Genomic DNA, 17,738 nt, shown 5'->3' on the forward strand with positions numbered 1-17,738 from the left:
TTTTATTGGGGATTAGAGCTTGTCTGTATATTCCTTCAAATATATTTTTTGCAGTCAGACACTATCACCAACAATCTTAGAACACTAACCTGTCACTATTTATATTAATAAAGAGTGTTATTCCATAAACTGCCAGTGCGAATCCTTGGCAGACGCTACCAGTCGCCAGCAGCAGGTAACACAATGGGTAAAGGGGAAGACCTGCTGAGGGGTCTCCCTTGCACTGTTGGTGCGTTTCCCTAAGTCAGGAGAACCACCCTCTGATCCAGTAGGACTGCTCAGTGAAGGATCTCCCCCAACGGGATGCTGACGGACCGGTCGGGCGCAATGGTCTCAACTTCCCTGAAACGCAGACAAATTAAACACTAAAGACTGAGTAAATCTCCCCACACGAAGGGTCGAGGAAGCCTCCCTTTTTCTCGTGACACACGGCACTGTGAGAGCTGCTATGGGGAAATAAACTCCATCTTAGCAACACCCAAACCAGCATCACTGGGGCCTGATTCTCAGCTGTCCTCTGCTGCTGAAATTGCAGTTATAGAAGACGGATTGGTACCTGCCCTACGCTCAAATCAACATTCAGCCCCTAATTAATTTTCCTGCTCCTAAAATCTCTAAACCACCAGTCACCTTCTACGTGGAAGAATATGCCTTTTAGGCTTTATGATGTCAGACCTCGGCTGGCTGCCAGGGGCCCAACCAGCTGCTCTCTCACCACCCCTCCTCAAGAGGACAGGAGGAGAAAATAAGATGAAAAAGTTCCTTCAGGACACAGCCACCTGCCAGATCTGAGGGCAGCAGGGAAATACCTGCCCCAGACAGCGCTTTACACCCTTTCTTAAATATGCTTACACAGGGGTGCCACCAGCTTTGCTGAGTTGCTCAGCTTTGCCTCTCAGGGAGTCTGGTGCCTAGCTGGTGAAAACTAGCTGTGTCTAGCGCAGAGCAGACCCTGGCCTCTTCTCACAGAGGCCATGCCTGCAGGCAACACTCTGTGTCCAGTTCTGGTCCCCAGAAGTCAATAAAAAGAGGCGGACAGACTGGAGAGGGTCCCAAGGAGGGCCATGAAGATGCTCAAAGGGCTGGAGAACCTGCTTTTGCTGATACCTTTTCCGGTGATACTTTAAGCGACCTAAAACACCAATTGGCATAGTCGGAGGGATGGCAAGAGATATCACTGAATACTTACAGAAGCAGGGAATAAGCCTAAGTCCTAAATACTCGGACAAATGGGCTCAGCATGATCCAAAAGCTGTGGAGGAACATCTAAAAGCAGCTAGGGGCTGCATGAAGGCTAGCAACGACAAAGGAATTAGTTGCAAAATGTTAGGCACCTGCCTAGGCTCAGGGGGAACCTCCTCACAGTATTCTAGTACTTCAAGGGAGCCACATGGAGAAGACAAGGGACAACGGGCACAAGTTGCACCAGTCCCCATTGCTGGAGGTTTTCAAGATGCAATTGGACAGGGCACTAAATAATCTCATCTAGGCTCCCTTTCCCACAGAAGGCTGCACCAGATGATCTTTCAAAGTCCCTTCACACCTGGGCTGGTCTAGGATCCTACAATTCTCCAGTGGATCTGGGTTTCATAACCCTTGGCTCTCTTCGGTTTGGAGCTAAGTATCCACAACCTTGCCTGCGAGGCGAGACATAAAATTCCACCAGGTGACAGAGACTTCTAAAACCTATGGCAATCACCCAGCATGCTGGTTTAAATGTAAACCGGCAGGAGAAAAATAATCCCACACATCTGCCTCAAGAGAGATTACAGGTCGGAGTTACAATTTACTAAACAATGATACAGAGAGAACTGGTTTTAACCCACAAAGTCAAGAGCATAAACTGGCACCCTGCTGGTCAGAGTGATGGCCACAGTCCTGTTGAAGTAATGGTCGCAGTCCTGTTGATGTTTTGGTCCTCCTTTGGATCTGTCAAGTGGTGGTGCCCAAAGTCCCCAAACCCAAAGATTATATATATGCTCAGGTTCAGGTGGGAATGCTCAGTACCTCCCCCAGGACAGGGAGTTTCACAGTGGAGGAATGCAATACTGTGAGTCATGGGATATTTTGGGAGTCTCTGATGGTCTGAGTCACTGCAGCTGCCCATTCTGCTAGTGCCATTGAGTCCATTATGGCCCATTAGCAGAGATGACCCCTCAGGCTGGGTGGGAATGAGCTGGTGCTTCCCCACAGGGGAGTTATCATGGCTGAGTCATTTGGGTGAAGAAAAAGAAAAACACTACCCTGCCTGGGAAGGGTTGCCTCTTCTCCCTTTTCTCATTTAATAGCCATTTTGTAGCCTGAGGTGTTGGGTGTACAGTAGGCAGCTACTGCAAGTAGATCCATTGTTGGCAGTTCATCAGGAATGACATAGAGGGTGGTACAATACAGTTTGCTTACATGCACATAGTGCTAAACTGGCACCCTACTCCTGTAACCAGGACACCCAGGTCCAACAGGAGGTCGATGCTTCCAACACAGTGCACCATGATGAATCCACCCTTGGAAAGCGTGCATGTAGCCTCCTCGCACACAGTATCTTCTACAGTTTTAGCAGCAGCCCACACAGACTTTCTGTACCTTGGCATGCCACTGCCAAAGAGCTAAGACTTTGCTTCCTACAAGACGTGAGAGACTGCTAAACGCTTCCAGCTTCAGGCTTCAAATGAACAGGCAAATCACCATCTATCTCTGAAATGCTGTTACCTGGCTGAAACATTCCACATGCACGTGCAGTTGGTGCAGTCGCGGGAGACACCGTTTGAATTTGCAGAACTACTTCCCCTCAGTAAGACGCGCAAGACGGAGATGATATCCCCATGACAAATCTTTATTGTGCAACTGCTGCTCAAGGCTTTTATTACCTTCCACAGACACACGGCAAAAAAAAAAAAAAAAAATTACACATCAAAAGCTGCTAGACTGATGGGCAACAGATGAAATCCATTCAGTGGCGATTTGTACACGTGCAGCAGCTCTTGCGGTGCCAAAATCTTAGCCAGGCGGCCAGTCCGACTGACGGCCACCCAGAACGGGTAGATGTATGCGATAGACAGACTGCCCACCCTCGGGCCCTTCATCCACAACCATCCGGAATCCATTGGTCAGGCCCAGGTGAGCAACACACATCTCGCCAACAATCATTACATGCCCAAGAAGCTGGAGAAGGAAGTACAAACCCATAAATAAGTAAAATAAAATGAATAAAGGAACACATAAAGACGGGAGAGGGCAGGAAAGGAAGGAACGAGAGCAGAGAACCACCCAGAGAATGCAGCTAGCCAATTCCTAGCAGTTCAACCACTGCATATCAAATTAATGTCCGTCCAACCTCCGGCAACTAAAGCTTTCCAAGCAAAGCTACAAAGACCAATTATGCACGCTATAGGGGCAAAAGAGAGCTAGGCAATTTTTCCAAAGCTAGACAGCAAAGGACTACAAAACAGCCACAGAAGCTGACACTGTCTCCGGGTTAAAGCCCCCATTGTGTCTTCAGGCAACATAACCAATCCTGCTGGAAAATAAACTTGAGGCCGCCTTTTGCATGGGTTTACAAAGTCTTTGAACATGGCTTTCATAGCTTAAAGCAAAACATCCAGCACCTCTCAACCAGCTTTGCCCTTCCTTGCCCCTGACCTGCCAAAAACCCCAAGCCCTCCTCTCCATGTTAGGAGTACTACTACTCTGACTCTAAACCACAACGATAGGCACCTGACTGCACTCCAAAACAACACTGCATTTTGCACCAGAAGTACATACCCAGGGACCAGCACTGCTTTATAGCACTGCTTTTAGTCAAAAAGCTCAACTCCATTACAAGCTAGAGGCAAGAGATGATAGCGCCAGAAAACCCAAAGTAGCCTACTGTGCCCTATCAAGGGGGAAAGGGGGGATGGGAAAGAGTCTAGTAAATGAGGCACTACCTACAGGTACAGTTTAGCATAAAGAAAACTCCCACAGTACTTACAGATTCACCAGAATCTCCTGCTTCAGACAACTCAATAATTGGCTCCTTAGGCATGACTAGGAAAAGTGCCCGTCTAGGGGCGAACGATCATGGAATGCACGGCACTGGAGGAAGAGCAAACAGTTAAAACATAACCGGCTTCAGAGAAAGGTAATAGCTTATGCAAACCCATCTGCCCCACTGAACTCCTACAGAAGCAGATTACCAGATACCCCAAACACAAGCCAGAACATTGATTATTATGCTTTCTATACCCAAAATACAGTATATTTACAGAGCCCCCTCCAGAAGTGGGATTCGTCATGCAAGACCATGGGGGAAGGAGACAGGCCACTACTTGCAATTAACAACCTCCAGCATGTTTTAGTTCGGGCTGATTCTTTCCTAAGCAGTTTTTCTATTGGATGTGGTCCACGCAGAGACTGGAGACAAATGGCTTAACCGAATCGGCAAAGAGTTCAGTGAAGTGGAAGAGCAGCGGCCATTCATTTCCCACAGGACAGGGGGCTCAAGTATCAAACACACGCATAATGACAGGAAGCCTGCGAGTGCATAGGACGAGTCTGTCTTCCATACTGCATGCAAACCCTACCTTCAAAAGCAGAAGGAATCCCTAACTGATAACTTTCAGCATTTTAATAACTAAATCATATGGGATACTACCTTAAAGTTAACATTGCATAGGCAACGACTGCATTGTTTTTCCCCCGGTCTAAGCAGCTCACTCTAGTTTCCAGTGCCAACACCCGTGACACTTGCAAGCATGCTGTTATCACGGTCTTACTTCCCCAGAGAAACGAGTTCTGGAAAGCTAATGCAGCCTGCAGCATGATCACTTTGTAAACTTCTTTTTTTTTTCCTTAATTTTTTTTTTTTTTTTAATCCTAGAAAAAGACGTAATTCCTCGCCCTCATAATCCAGTCTGGGGGTTCAAAACCAAAGTCTAGTACAGATAAGCTGCGAAACTTCATCGATGCTGTTAGGAGACAGACTGAGACCAAGTTACCGTCGGAGGCCCTTCTCTAGGCGCGCACAGGACACGCTGGGGGTGGGATGCGAGGCGAGCCCGGACAACACCAGCAACCCAGTACGCCCGCGGCAGCCGGAGGGGTGGGGGCGGGGCACGGAACAAACTATCGGGATGGTGCAGCAGAGAGCGCCACAACCCAGAAGAAGCCCGGTCCGTCCCGCGTCCCTGCACCCACCCACCCGCAGCAGCAGCGCCGCCGCACGCCCTACCGCGCGCCCGGGTGCCCCGCACCGGGTGTCCTCGGCTCAGATGCCCGCAAGCGCGCGAGGAGGGGGAGGAAGGGAAGAGGAACCGCGCACAGAGCAAAGCCGCGGCTACCTCCCAGTCCTCGTCGCTGACGATACCAGAGAAACGCCTTGCCGATGAACTTTCCGAAGATAGTAGTGGCGCCACCAGGGCGAGAGGCCAGCACACCGATACTCGCGTCAGCCAAGGACAACGCCCGTGTCCGCCCCGCCACTTCCTCCACTAAGCCGGGCCCTCCGCGGCGCCCATTGGGCCGACGGATCGTCGCCCGCGTCTCGATTTGCTGTCTCGCCTGTCTTTTTCGCTTTTCCCCGCCCCCTTGGCGGGTCGGCCCTCGTCGACCTGGTGCCCGCGGGGCGCGGATGGATCTGCTCCGTGTAGTGCTGCGACCCTGAGGGCGGGCTACGAGGTCGCAGAAGAGGCTGTAGTAGCTACAAGTACTACCTCTTGTTATTTGTTACCGCATCAAGTCCACCCCAAAGGTGCCTGTGCCTTTTTGGTGCTGCTCCCTCCACTCAATTGACTGCTTTGAGCAGGGCAGGGCAGGGCAGGGCAGGCCTGGCCTTAACTTCTCAGGACATCTTGAAAAACCGGCAGAAGTTGCTCCACACTGTTTGCTGAAAGCCCCACTTCCATTGCAGTCGTTTCTAAGCTGCACGTCTCCTGGAAGCAAATAAAATACAAAGCGTGCGTTCGGCACTGCTGGCTTGAGGGCTCAAGAGAGTAGGATTTGCGCTAAGCTGGATAGGAGTCTTTTAGAAAAATAGGCAGTGCCCTCAAAGCTGCCCAAGGGTGGTCTGTGGTGCCCTGCAGTCCCGGGGACAGTGAGCACCTTGAATGGTCCACACAACTGTCTTGTAACATATACAAACTCTGCTTTCCTCTACATCAGGCTAAGGATATCCTTGGTCGCCTTTGTGGCAAGGACACATTGTCCTATTTTGCAGAGCTGCTTTCCAGCCGATCGACCTCCAGCACGTACTGGTGCATGGGGTTGTGCCTGCCCAGGTGCAGGACTTGTGTATGCACAGGTTCCTCGGGTGGTCTCAGAACAGATCGTTTCCTTTGGTGGAAAGGACTTTGTTCCCCAAGTCCCTGCCTTGAGGTTCAGAGTCACAAGAGGTTTGGCAACCGTGCCAGTGAAAACAGAGGAAAATGACTCGCCGGGTACCACAGCCTTCTCCATGTTGCTGGCCACTAGACCTCCTGGCTTATTTATCAGCAAGGGAGGAGAGCTGTTACGCATTATTTAGTCTTACTTTCTGACCAACGCAGCTGTGGAAGCCCATCTTATGATTCTTTACATCCCCTGCCAAATTCAGCTCCAGCTTTGCCTTAGCTTTTCTGGTCCCATCCCTACAGACCCGAGCAGCATCTTTAGATTCTTCCAGAATGCGTGTCCCTGCTTCTACTACCTATGCATATCCTCCTTGCGCTTCAGCTCGACCTGAAGAGAAGGCCGTTACTCTGCCACGCTCATCTCCTGCCTTGCTTGCCTGATTTCTTACATTGACCTCATCCTCTTGATCCAGCAGCCTATAGTAGACAGCAACCACGAAATTTGCTTTGTTAACTTGGGTGGGATGATGACTCCAGAGCCGGCCAAGGCCTAAGGCATAATTTCTATGGCCTTCACCATGTTAGCTCAACATTATCTTTATGGATGGAGATCCCCATAGATGATGTCTAGAAAGGACAAGTTGGCCAAAGGAGGAGTTCAGTGGCAGTGAGGATTGTCCTCTTTTGTCTCTGACAAATGGCACAGCATGGAACAAAGCCATATGACCAGAACTTTCAAGGACACCACGGCCAAAAACTGCTACCACATATATGATTATATTGCTCAGTTCTTTGCTTATATCATGCTATACGCAAGGAGGAGAAGATTGGGCTGTATAAAAGGAGGGTAGTAATTTCACCTAGTTATGAGGAATTCCCAAAAGACCTTGGAGACAATTGCTGGGCTGCTCTCTTCTCCCTCCTCCCAAGTGGGGACAACTTCCTGGGAAGCTTCCGCATACGATTGTTATTAGTATTGCATGGGTTAGCACAATGTTATTAGAGTTCTACCACAGCTCGTGCACTTCTCAATGGCAGTTCCAAATCTCTATTTCTGTAACTTCAGAAAAAACACTCTGTTCCTGAATCTGCACTCGCAAAGGTTCTTAGAGAACGCAACCAGACTCGCAGTGCTGAATTGGTTGTAATCGGAAAATAAGCCTAACCCCACCCAGTCCCTCTGACCTCTGAGGACCAGCTGGAACGCAAGGGGCTTTATTTTCTGCCAAATTTCTTACTCTTAACACAACAGCTTGGCCTCTAATTTTCACCCATAAGCTCTCAACCTGTTCATCGCTGTCTTTCAAAGACAGCTCTGTACAGGAAATCCCTCTTATTTTGGTTTACATAGAGGGTCACCTCCGCCTCTCCTTCCTTCTGACCCATTTATAGCCACTGATTGCGGAGCTCCAGTCATTGAGTTGTCCCAGTATATTTTTACTGTAGTGATTACACTGTTAGCTTTCCGGCTGCACAGTGGTTTCCAGCTCCTCTTTCTTATGCATACTGCATGCATTGGTACAGAGGCACTTCCGTTGGGCTGTTAACTGTGTCACATTTTTGGACAAGGATCAAGCCCCAATTTCTTTGCAGCAGTTCTCAAGTATTCCCCTCTCGGTTCCTAACACACCACCAGCCCCTGGCTCTTCTCTGTTGCTCGAAACTCCATTGTCTTTGCCCGCTGAGTCTCGTTTAAAGCCCTCCTTGTAAGTCTAACCAGCTAACTGGCAAAGACGATCTTGCCCCACTTGGTCGCGTGAATCCCATCAGCTCCCGACAGACCTGGCTTCTTAAAGGTAGACCCATGACCATAGAAGCCAAAACCTTGAGTATGGCGCCAGCTACGCATCCCAGCATTCAGCTGTTCGGTCTGTCTCCTCCTTCCTGGACCCCTTCCTCAGACCAGACACCAAAAGAGGAGACCATCACCTGTGCTCCCCATCCTTTTAACATCGCTCCTTCAGACATAATAGACCTCTTGGGAGGGTTCTAAGTTGCCTCATCAGACCCTACAGAGAAGAGTAGGAGCAGATGATGAGCTGTAGGGTTCACCAGCCTCGGCAGCCTCTCAGTGACACCATGAATGGGAGCTCCTGGTAGGCAGCAGAGTTCTCTAGAGAAATCGTCTGGGTGGGAAATGGGTGTCTCGGTGTTTCTCAGGAGGAAATCTCCAATTACTAATACCTGGATGTGCTTCTCTGGTCGCACTGGTTCTAACGTGGGCAGGTGGTTAGGTCAGCTTTGCATGGTTGGCTTTGTCCTGGGTCCTGTCCCTTCCTCATGTGCTCTTCAGTCTTCAAACCAGGAGCATCCTGTCTGTTATGTAGGGGCACTTTGGGAGATGGGAGAGTGTTCTTCCTTCTACCCCGAGCACAGAAATGCATCCGGTCTCCTTCATCTCAGGAGTTACTTATGTCAGTCACCCCGAGGTTACATTCTGGCTTACCTTCCTTTTGTGCAGCCTGAAGGCAGGCCGTCGCTCAGCCTGGGGCAGCGTACAATACCTGGCATCGAACTCCCGTCCGTGTACCCGGAGTCCGTGCTTCCTGTCAAACTCCTCTTTTAAAACTTACTTGTCCAAGGAGATCTTTCTGCTGGGCACACTTGCAGCTATGCCATCCACCACCGCCTTTGGGTTCTAAGGGGGACTTCCAGGTACTGGAACTCTTGCCCTGCCCTTTGCTCATTGACCCTGTCCATCGGTCCCGCACAGGGCTGCTGATTATTCTCTCCCTCTCCCTCCTCGCACCCTCACTTTTAGTTTAAAGCCCTCCTAATGAGGCCAGCTATCCTACTGGCAAAAATATCTTTGCCCCGCTTAGTGAGGTGGAGCCCCGCTCTCCCAAGCAGATGCTGATCCAAAAACAGGGTCCCATGCTCATAGAACCCAGAACGCTGTTGCGAGCACCAGCTCCGCAGCCAATTATTTACCCGCATTATCAGTGTCCTTATCCTACCAACACCTGGACGGCATCAAAAGCATCCGTGGTGGGTCGACCTTGCCTGGATGCCAGGTGCCCACAGAGCCGCTCTATCACTCCTCCTTCTCAGCTTGACACAGAGAGAAAATAAGATGGAAAACAGCTCACAGGGTGAGATGAGGCAGTTTACTAAAGGAAAAGAGAAAGGTTTTGCACGAAAAAGCAAACAGGAAAAACAAATATTATATCCCCTGGTTCCCATCAGCAAGCACTGTCCGACCACTTTCCAAGAAGCAGGGCTTCAGCACGCGTAGGGGTTGCTCCGAAAGGCAAACGCTGTAAATAACGAATGTGCTCCCTTCCCCCTCCTTGACTTAGCTTTTATTTCTGAGCTGAAGTCATATGGTATAGAATAGCCCTCTGGCCAGTTTGGGTCACCTGGTCTAGTGGTGTCTCCTCCCAGGATCTTGCCCACCCCCAGCCTTCTGATGGGGGGCAGAATGCTGGAGAGACAGCGCTGATGCTGTGCCAACACTGCCCAGCAGTAGCCAAAACACTGATGTGTTATCAACACCTTTCTAGATACAAATGCAAAGCATGGCACTGACGGCCGCTATGGGGAAAATGAACTCCATCTCAGCCACACCCAGTACAATCTCCACCCCTTACTCCCCACCATTTGCATCATACTCAGACCCCACAGAATTCTATATATCTATATATTTACATACATATATCTGTCTTCTAATTATTCCACTGCATTTATTTGTCATGACTGAAATCCCTTCTTACCAACGCTTACAACGCTTAAACCATCTTTATGCCCAACACACGTATACATTTTCATTAACTACCGTCCCACTTCCTTTTCAAAGACAGATGATAGCTTCCCATTTCGTGGGCTTCCTCCACCCCTCCAGATGTTTAAAAAACAGGCCGCGACTTGGGCTCCATTCCATCAAGATGGGTGCTCGGGACAGAAGCGACACACTCGATCGTTCAGCACCGACACCGGCCCTGCCTGGGCTATCATCGCACTCTCCTCACGCCTCGTAAAATTCGCTCATCTTCGGTTCATGTCACTCCTGATACTTTACTTCCTGCAACATACAATTTACACTCATTATTTTTCCCCCAAGGTTGAATCTCCTTGAGGCACACACCAGGTCTCCCCATCCTTCTGCATTGCCCACCAAGTACACCCAGGTCCTTGAGCAAAGACAATCCCATTTAATGGGTTTGCCTTCTCCCATGGGAGGAGAATTCCACACCGACCTCCTTAGCCACTTCCCTGTGTGTAGTATGGGGACCTTATCTCTTCCCACAGTATGTAGGGGGTTTGTTTGGGCAGGACCAGTGCGGTTAGCAGATCCTCTGGTGTTAACCAGCCAAGTGGCTTCTGCTAAATTTGCATCCCAGTGCTTCCATGCCCGATTGCCTAACCCTCTTGGACATAGTCATCAGCAGTCCATCATACCTCTCAGTCTTTCCAGAGGCCTGTGGGTGATAAGGGATGTGATATATCCACTCAATGCATGTTGCTTTGCCTAAGAGTTTATGGGTCCATTTCATAAATGAGACTCATTGATTCCATCCCTTCTGGGGTACCATGTCACCACAAAATGTGTCTCTCAAGGCCCAAGAGAGATTTTTGAGCAATAGCATGGTTTACAGGGTATTTTTCCCGCCAACCAGTAGTTGCCTCTACCACGATGAGTATGCAAGCTCTTGCCTTGCTGTGTTCATGGCAGTGGTCCAATATAGTCAATTTGCCAGGCCTCATCACGATATTTAAAACCCAATTTGGCCATCTATTCCAAGGAGATTTTACTCATGCGGCTCACTTGATTGCAGCACATGTTTCGCATTCATGGGTGACCTGTGTGATAGCCTCCGTGGTCAGGCCGACCCCTCGATCACAAGCTCATCTGTAGGTTGCATCTTTTCCTAGATGTCCTGATGTTTCATGGGCCCATCGGGCTGTAAAGAGTTCACACTTCTGCTCCCAGTCTAAGTCTACCTGAGCTATTTCAATTTTGGCAGCCTTATCTGGCTGTTCATTTTTGTGATGTTCCTCAGGGGCGTGGCTTTTGGACATCTAAGCATCTACGTGACGTTCCTTCAGAGCCGTGTTTCCTATCCGTGCAGTGATGCCCTGCCACAACACAGCAGCCCAGATGGGTTTACCCCTGCACTGCCAATTGGTCTTCTTCCATTGCTGTAGCCACCATCCAGGAGTCAGTATAGAGACACAGTACAAGCCACTTTTCTTCTCCTTCAGTGGCCTCAACAACTCGTTGTGTGGGACTCCACACAGCAGCTTTCCACCTCTGATGGTTCCCAACCACAAGGCAGGATCCATCACAAAAGAGAGCATGGCCTCTTTCATCTTCTGATAACTCATTATGTGGTGGTGCTTCCTTCCTGAGCACGAGTGACCTTCCAAATCAATGCTCCAAAATCTCTGCCTGCTTTCAGGGATTCTCGGGCAATTGGGTTTCCCCAGGCGAGCTCGTTGTGTGATCAGTGCTACCCACTCACTTATTCCATGTAGCACTGCTTGCACGATATGTCGAAGGGATGCTTCCTTTGAACGTCTAGTGTAGCACAGGAAATTGCAGTGCCAAGAGGAGACACCCTTCTTTCCCAACAACTTCTGAGGATGCTCAAACCCCCTCATACGCTGCTAATATTTCTTTTTCAGTTGGAGTGTAGTGGGCCTTCTGGTCCGCAATATTCCCGGCTCCAAAACCCTAATGGTCAACCTCGCGTTTCTCTTGATGTTCTTTGCCAGCAGCTCCAAGTGATACCATGCTACCCAGCTGCAGTGTAGAGTATATTTTGCAGGGCTGGCCCAGTCTGAACAGGCCCAAGAGCTACCGCACAAGCTATTTCCTCTTTGATCTGCCCAAAGGCCTGTTGTTGCTCAAGGCCACATTCAAAATGGTTCTTCTTCTGGGTCACTCGATAGGGGGGCCTCGCAAGCTGACTATAATGTGGAATATGCATTCTCCAAAACCCCAGGCGGCTTACGAAAGCCTGTGTTTCCATCTTCTTAGCTGGCAAAGACATAGTTGCTATCTTGTTAACCACATCCATAGGCACATGACGGCGGCCATCCTGCCTTTTGACGCCCAAGAATTGGATGTCCTGTGCAGGTCCCCTGACCTTGCTTTTCTTTATGGCAAACCCAGCTTTCAGAACATTCTGAACTATTCTTTTTTCCCTTCTCAAACACTTCTTCTGCCTCACTGCCCCACACAATGATGCCACAAACGTATTGTAGATGTTCAGGGGCATCACCCCTCTCCAGTACGCTTTGGATCAGTCCATGAGAGGTGGTAGGGCTGCGTTTCCATCCCCGGGGCACTCGATTCCAGGTGTTTTGGACACCCCGCCACATGAGAGCAAACCGTGGTCTGCACTCTGTTGCCAAAGGAATTGAGAAGAATGCATTGACAAAGCCAAGTGCAGCATACCACCTGGCTGCCTTCGACTCCAGTTCATATTGGAGCTCTAACATGTCCGGTACAGCAGCACTCAGTGGGGGCGTTACTTCATTCAGGCCACGATGGTCTACTGTTCACCTCCACCCTCCGTCAGACTTTTGCACTGGCCACATGGGACTACTAAAAGGTGAGTGAGTCTTGCTGATCGCTCCTTGGCTCTCCTTATCCACTTTTTCTTTGTCACTTCTGGGGGCAATTACTGTAGTTGTTTTTGTTTGGGTCCCTATCTCAGCCATAGCATCCTCAAATGCAGTTTGGGTCCCTGCCTCAGCCACACTCCTCTGAGAGCACTGAACTGTGGCTCAAGAGGCCCCCGTACAGGGCGAGAAGCTGCTGGGTTTCATCCGGTTAGGCAAGGCACCCTTCTGTCAGGTGACGCCTCAGTTTGCCAGGGTGCATTACCTGTTTAGGTGTAGAGTCCCAGGCAATGGGAGGTGATAACCACTCTAGGAACCTGCCCAAATCCTTCCACACGCACTGCCATCCAGCGACCAGCCGCTTCAGGGCACATTTCGGTATCTCCTCACCTACAGTTTGTTTTGTCTTACACCAGGATGACACCAGATTCCACAAACCCCATAGTGTGCCAACAGTATTAGTTATTAGTATTAATAGCATTCAACAGCTTCACATAAGGATGAACGAGGAATGCGGCCGCCTGCATTCTAAAACAATCTACATCAATCCCAGATAGGGAGAGGGATTCCCTCATTGTCCCCAGAAAATAGCTCCCCCAGCACAACAAAGACATCAATGTCACAGCAAAGCACAGAGCCACTGTTTGTATTAACATGTTCTCAAACTCAACAAAACAAAGAGATAAGCAGCGCACCTGACAAACTCCATGTCCCGCACAGGAGCTTGCTACTCAGTAACTAATATTACTATACCATGCAAGATATATAACTGCCATTGTCTCGGCCCACATTAGGAACCGAAAAGGACTGGTGTGGGTTTATCTCGGCTAGATGCCAGGTGTTCACCAAACAACTCTATCTCTCTCCCTTCCCAGCTGGACAGGAGAGATGAAAAACAACTTGCAGATTGAGATAAGGCAGTTTACTAAAGCAAAAGTGAAAGTTTGTGCATGAACAAGGAGAGGGAAAAAACCCAAATTTATTGTCTAGTTTCGATCAGCGAGCACTGTCTAGCCACTTCCCGGGAAGCAGGACTTCCGCACACGTAGCAGTTTCTCCGGAAGGCAAACACTGTAAATAAGAAATGCCCCCCTTTCCTCCTCCTTTACTTTGCTTTTATTTCTGAGCTGACGTCACATGGTATGGAATATCCCTCTGGCCAGTTTGGGTCAGCTGTCCTGGTTGTGTCTCCTCCTAGGATCTTGCCCCACCCCCAGCCTGCTGATGCTGGGGCAGAATGTTGGAGAGACGGCACTGATGCTGTGCCAACACTGCTCAGCAGTAGCCAAAATGCTGGTGTGTTATCAACACCTTTCTAGCTACCAATGCAAAGCACGGTGTGGGAAAATGACTGGGGACCCTGTGGACCGGTAACTGGGGATTCAATTAGAGGAAACTTAGGAGTTATATTAACATCCTTACAGGAGTTAAAACAGTACGGGAATTATAGGGTAAATCACAGTTGCGGCTCCCTGGATGGAATGCAGTTGGCATGACTTGAAACCTATTCCGCGATGATTCCCCATACACACGCACCTGCTAAGGGGGATGGAATGGAGGGTGGAGCGGAGCGAAGGCCAGGCTCTGCAGAAATCCTTGCAGGGAAGGGAACGCAATGGTACTTTGCAGCTGATAAACCGCATGCCACCTGTCAACCAGGGGAGATAGGGGAAGATGTCTTACTGCTGAGCCAGCAACTGTGGTGAAATCTCTCTCCTTAGATGAACTCGCTTCATTAAAGCCCAATAAATAATATTAACGCACACCTCCATCCCAAAGTTACCCACCTCCAAAGTGCAACCACCCCTCACTGGGCATGCCCTCTATATTCCTTTTGACTGTATCTTTAAAAGCAAAGCAAGAGAATTTTACACCAATCAGTAACAAAAGTATGTATGACTAGAGTCACTCGAGCTCCACCTAAACACACAGAAATAGTATAAAAATAAGTCGAGAATGGGGAAAAGTTAGGGAAGAATCCATGGTAGCTGCTGGGATCAGTTGATGGGCTGAACCTGTCTTCTCCCCCATAGAGATGCCTATTGGATAGGAATCATACTCTATGCATGCTGAACATTTTATTGGGGATTAGAGCTTGTCTGTATATTCCTTCAAATATATTTTTTGCAGTCAGACACTATCACCAACAATCTTAGAACACTAACCTGTCACTATTTATATTAATAAAGAGTGTTATTCCATAAACTGCCAGTGTGAATCCTTGGCAGACGCTACCAGTCGCCAGCAGCAGGTAACACAATGGGTAAAGGGGAAGACCTGCTGAGGGGTCTCCCTTGCACTGTTGGTGCGTTTCCCTAAGTCAGGAGAACCACCCTCTGATCCAGTAGGACTGCTCAGTGAAGGATCTCCCCCAACGGGATGCTGACGGACCGGTCGGGCGCAATGGTCTCAACTTTCCTGAAACGCAGACAAATTAAACACTAAAGACTGAGTAAATCTCCCCACACGAAGGGTCGAGGAAGCCTCCCTTTTTCTCGTGACACACGGCACTGTGAGAGCTGCTATGGGGAAATAAACTCCATCTTAGCAACACCCAAACCAGCATCACTGGGGCCTGATTCTCAGCTGTCCTCTGCTGCTGAAATTGCAGTTATAGAAGACGGATTGGTACCTGCCCTACGCTCAAATCAACATTCAGCCCCTAATTAATTTTCCTGCTCCTAAAATCTCTAAACCACCAGTCACCTTCTACGTGGAAGAATATGCCTTTTAGGCTTTATGATGTCAGACCTCGGCTGGCTGCCAGGGGCCCAACCAGCTGCTCTCTCACCACCCCTCCTCAAGAGGACAGGAGGAGAAAATAAGATGAAAAAGTTCCTTCAGGACACAGCCACCTGCCAGATCTGAGGGCAGCAGGGAAATACCTGCCCCAGACAGCGCTTTACACCCTTTCTTAAATATGCTTACACAGGGGTGCCACCAGCTTTGCTGAGTTGCTCAGCTTTGCCTCTCAGGGAGTCTGGTGCCTAGCTGGTGAAAACTAGCTGTGTCTAGCGCAGAGCAGACCCTGGCCTCTTCTCACAGAGGCCATGCCTGCAGGCAACACTCTGTGTCCAGTTCTGGTCCCCAGAAGTCAATAAAAAGAGGCGGACAGACTGGAGAGGGTCCCAAGGAGGGCCATGAAGATGCTCAAAGGGCTGGAGAACCTGCTTTTGCTGATACCTTTTCCGGTGATACTTTAAGCGACCTAAAACACCAATTGGCATAGTCGGAGGGATGGCAAGAGATATCACTGAATACTTACAGAAGCAGGGAATAAGCCTAAGTCCTAAATACTCGGACAAATGGGCTCAGCATGATCCAAAAGCTGTGGAGGAACATCTAAAAGCAGCTAGGGGCTGCATGAAGGCTAGCAACGACAAAGGAATTAGTTGCAAAATGTTAGGCACCTGCCTAGGCTCAGGGGGAACCTCCTCACAGTATTCTAGTACTTCAAGGGAGCCACATGGAGAAGACAAGGGACAACGGGCACAAGTTGCACCAGTCCCCATTGCTGGAGGTTTTCAAGATGCAATTGGACAGGGCACTAAATAATCTCATCTAGGCTCCCTTTCCCACAGAAGGCTGCACCAGATGATCTTTCAAAGTCCCTTCACACCTGGGCTGGTCTAGGATCCTACAATTCTCCAGTGGATCTGGGTTTCATAACCCTTGGCTCTCTTCGGTTTGGAGCTAAGTATCCACAACCTTGCCTGCGAGGCGAGACATAAAATTCCACCAGGTGACAGAGACTTCTAAAACCTATGGCAATCACCCAGCATGCTGGTTTAAATGTAAACCGGCAGGAGAAAAATAATCCCACACATCTGCCTCAAGAGAGATTACAGGTCGGAGTTACAATTTACTAAACAATGATACAGAGAGAACTGGTTTTAACCCACAAAGTCAAGAGCATAAACTGGCACCCTGCTGGTCAGAGTGATGGCCACAGTCCTGTTGAAGTAATGGTCGCAGTCCTGTTGATGTTTTGGTCCTCCTTTGGATCTGTCAAGTGGTGGTGCCCAAAGTCCCCAAACCCAAAGATTATATATATGCTCAGGTTCAGGTGGGAATGCTCAGTACCTCCCCCAGGACAGGGAGTTTCACAGTGGAGGAATGCAATACTGTGAGTCATGGGATATTTTGGGAGTCTCTGATGGTCTGAGTCACTGCAGCTGCCCATTCTGCTAGTGCCATTGAGTCCATTATGGCCCATTAGCAGAGATGACCCCTCAGGCTGGGTGGGAATGAGCTGGTGCTTCCCCACAGGGGAGTTATCATGGCTGAGTCATTTGGGTGAAGAAAAAGAAAAACACTACCCTGCCTGGGAAGGGTTGCCTCTTCTCCCTTTTCTCATTTAATAGCCATTTTGTAGCCTGAGGTGTTGGGTGTACAGTAGGCAGCTACTGCAAGTAGATCCATTGTTGGCAGTTCATCAGGAATGACATAGAGGGTGGTACAATACAGTTTGCTTACATGCACATAGTGCTAAACTGGCACCCTACTCCTGTAACCAGGACACCCAGGTCCAACAGGAGGTCGATGCTTCCAACACAGTGCACCATGATGAATCCACCCTTGGAAAGCATGCATGTAGCCTCCTCGCACACAGTATCTTCTACAGTTTTAGCAGCAGCCCACACAGACTTTCTGTACCTTGGCATGCCACTGCCAAAGAGCTAAGACTTTGCTTCCTACAAGACGTGAGAGACTGCTAAACGCTTCCAGCTTCAGGCTTCAAATGAACAGGCAAATCACCATCTATCTCTGAAATGCTGTTACCTGGCTGAAACATTCCACATGCACGTGCAGTTGGTGCAGTCGCGGGAGACACCGTTTGAATTTGCAGAACTACTTCCCCTCAGTAAG

At 49.3% G+C, this 17,738-nt stretch overlaps 1 long non-coding RNA gene across 2 annotated transcripts; it reads right to left on the reverse strand.

The window, feature by feature from the left end:
• Nucleotides 1–3,017: 3,017 nt before the first annotated feature.
• LOC310922267 lies at nucleotides 3,018–17,666 on the reverse strand. 2 transcript variants are annotated; one of them, XR_014592364.1, is made up of 5 exons: nucleotides 17,652–17,666; nucleotides 14,406–14,517; nucleotides 5,316–10,323; nucleotides 3,968–4,071; nucleotides 3,018–3,159 (listed from the first exon to the last, which is right to left on the reverse strand). It is a non-coding gene; the product is annotated as an uncharacterized lncRNA (long non-coding RNA). The 2 variants fall into 2 exon arrangements; XR_014592365.1 differs by lacking the exon at nucleotides 17,652–17,666 and having other exon boundaries at nucleotides 5,316–5,906; nucleotides 9,234–10,323; nucleotides 14,406–14,420.
• Nucleotides 17,667–17,738: the final 72 nt, after the last annotated feature.

The sequence above is a fragment of the Zosterops lateralis genome, assembly GCF_965231275.1.
Source record: "Zosterops lateralis genome assembly, chromosome: W".
Classification (NCBI taxonomy): Eukaryota; Metazoa; Chordata; class Aves; order Passeriformes; family Zosteropidae; genus Zosterops; species Zosterops lateralis.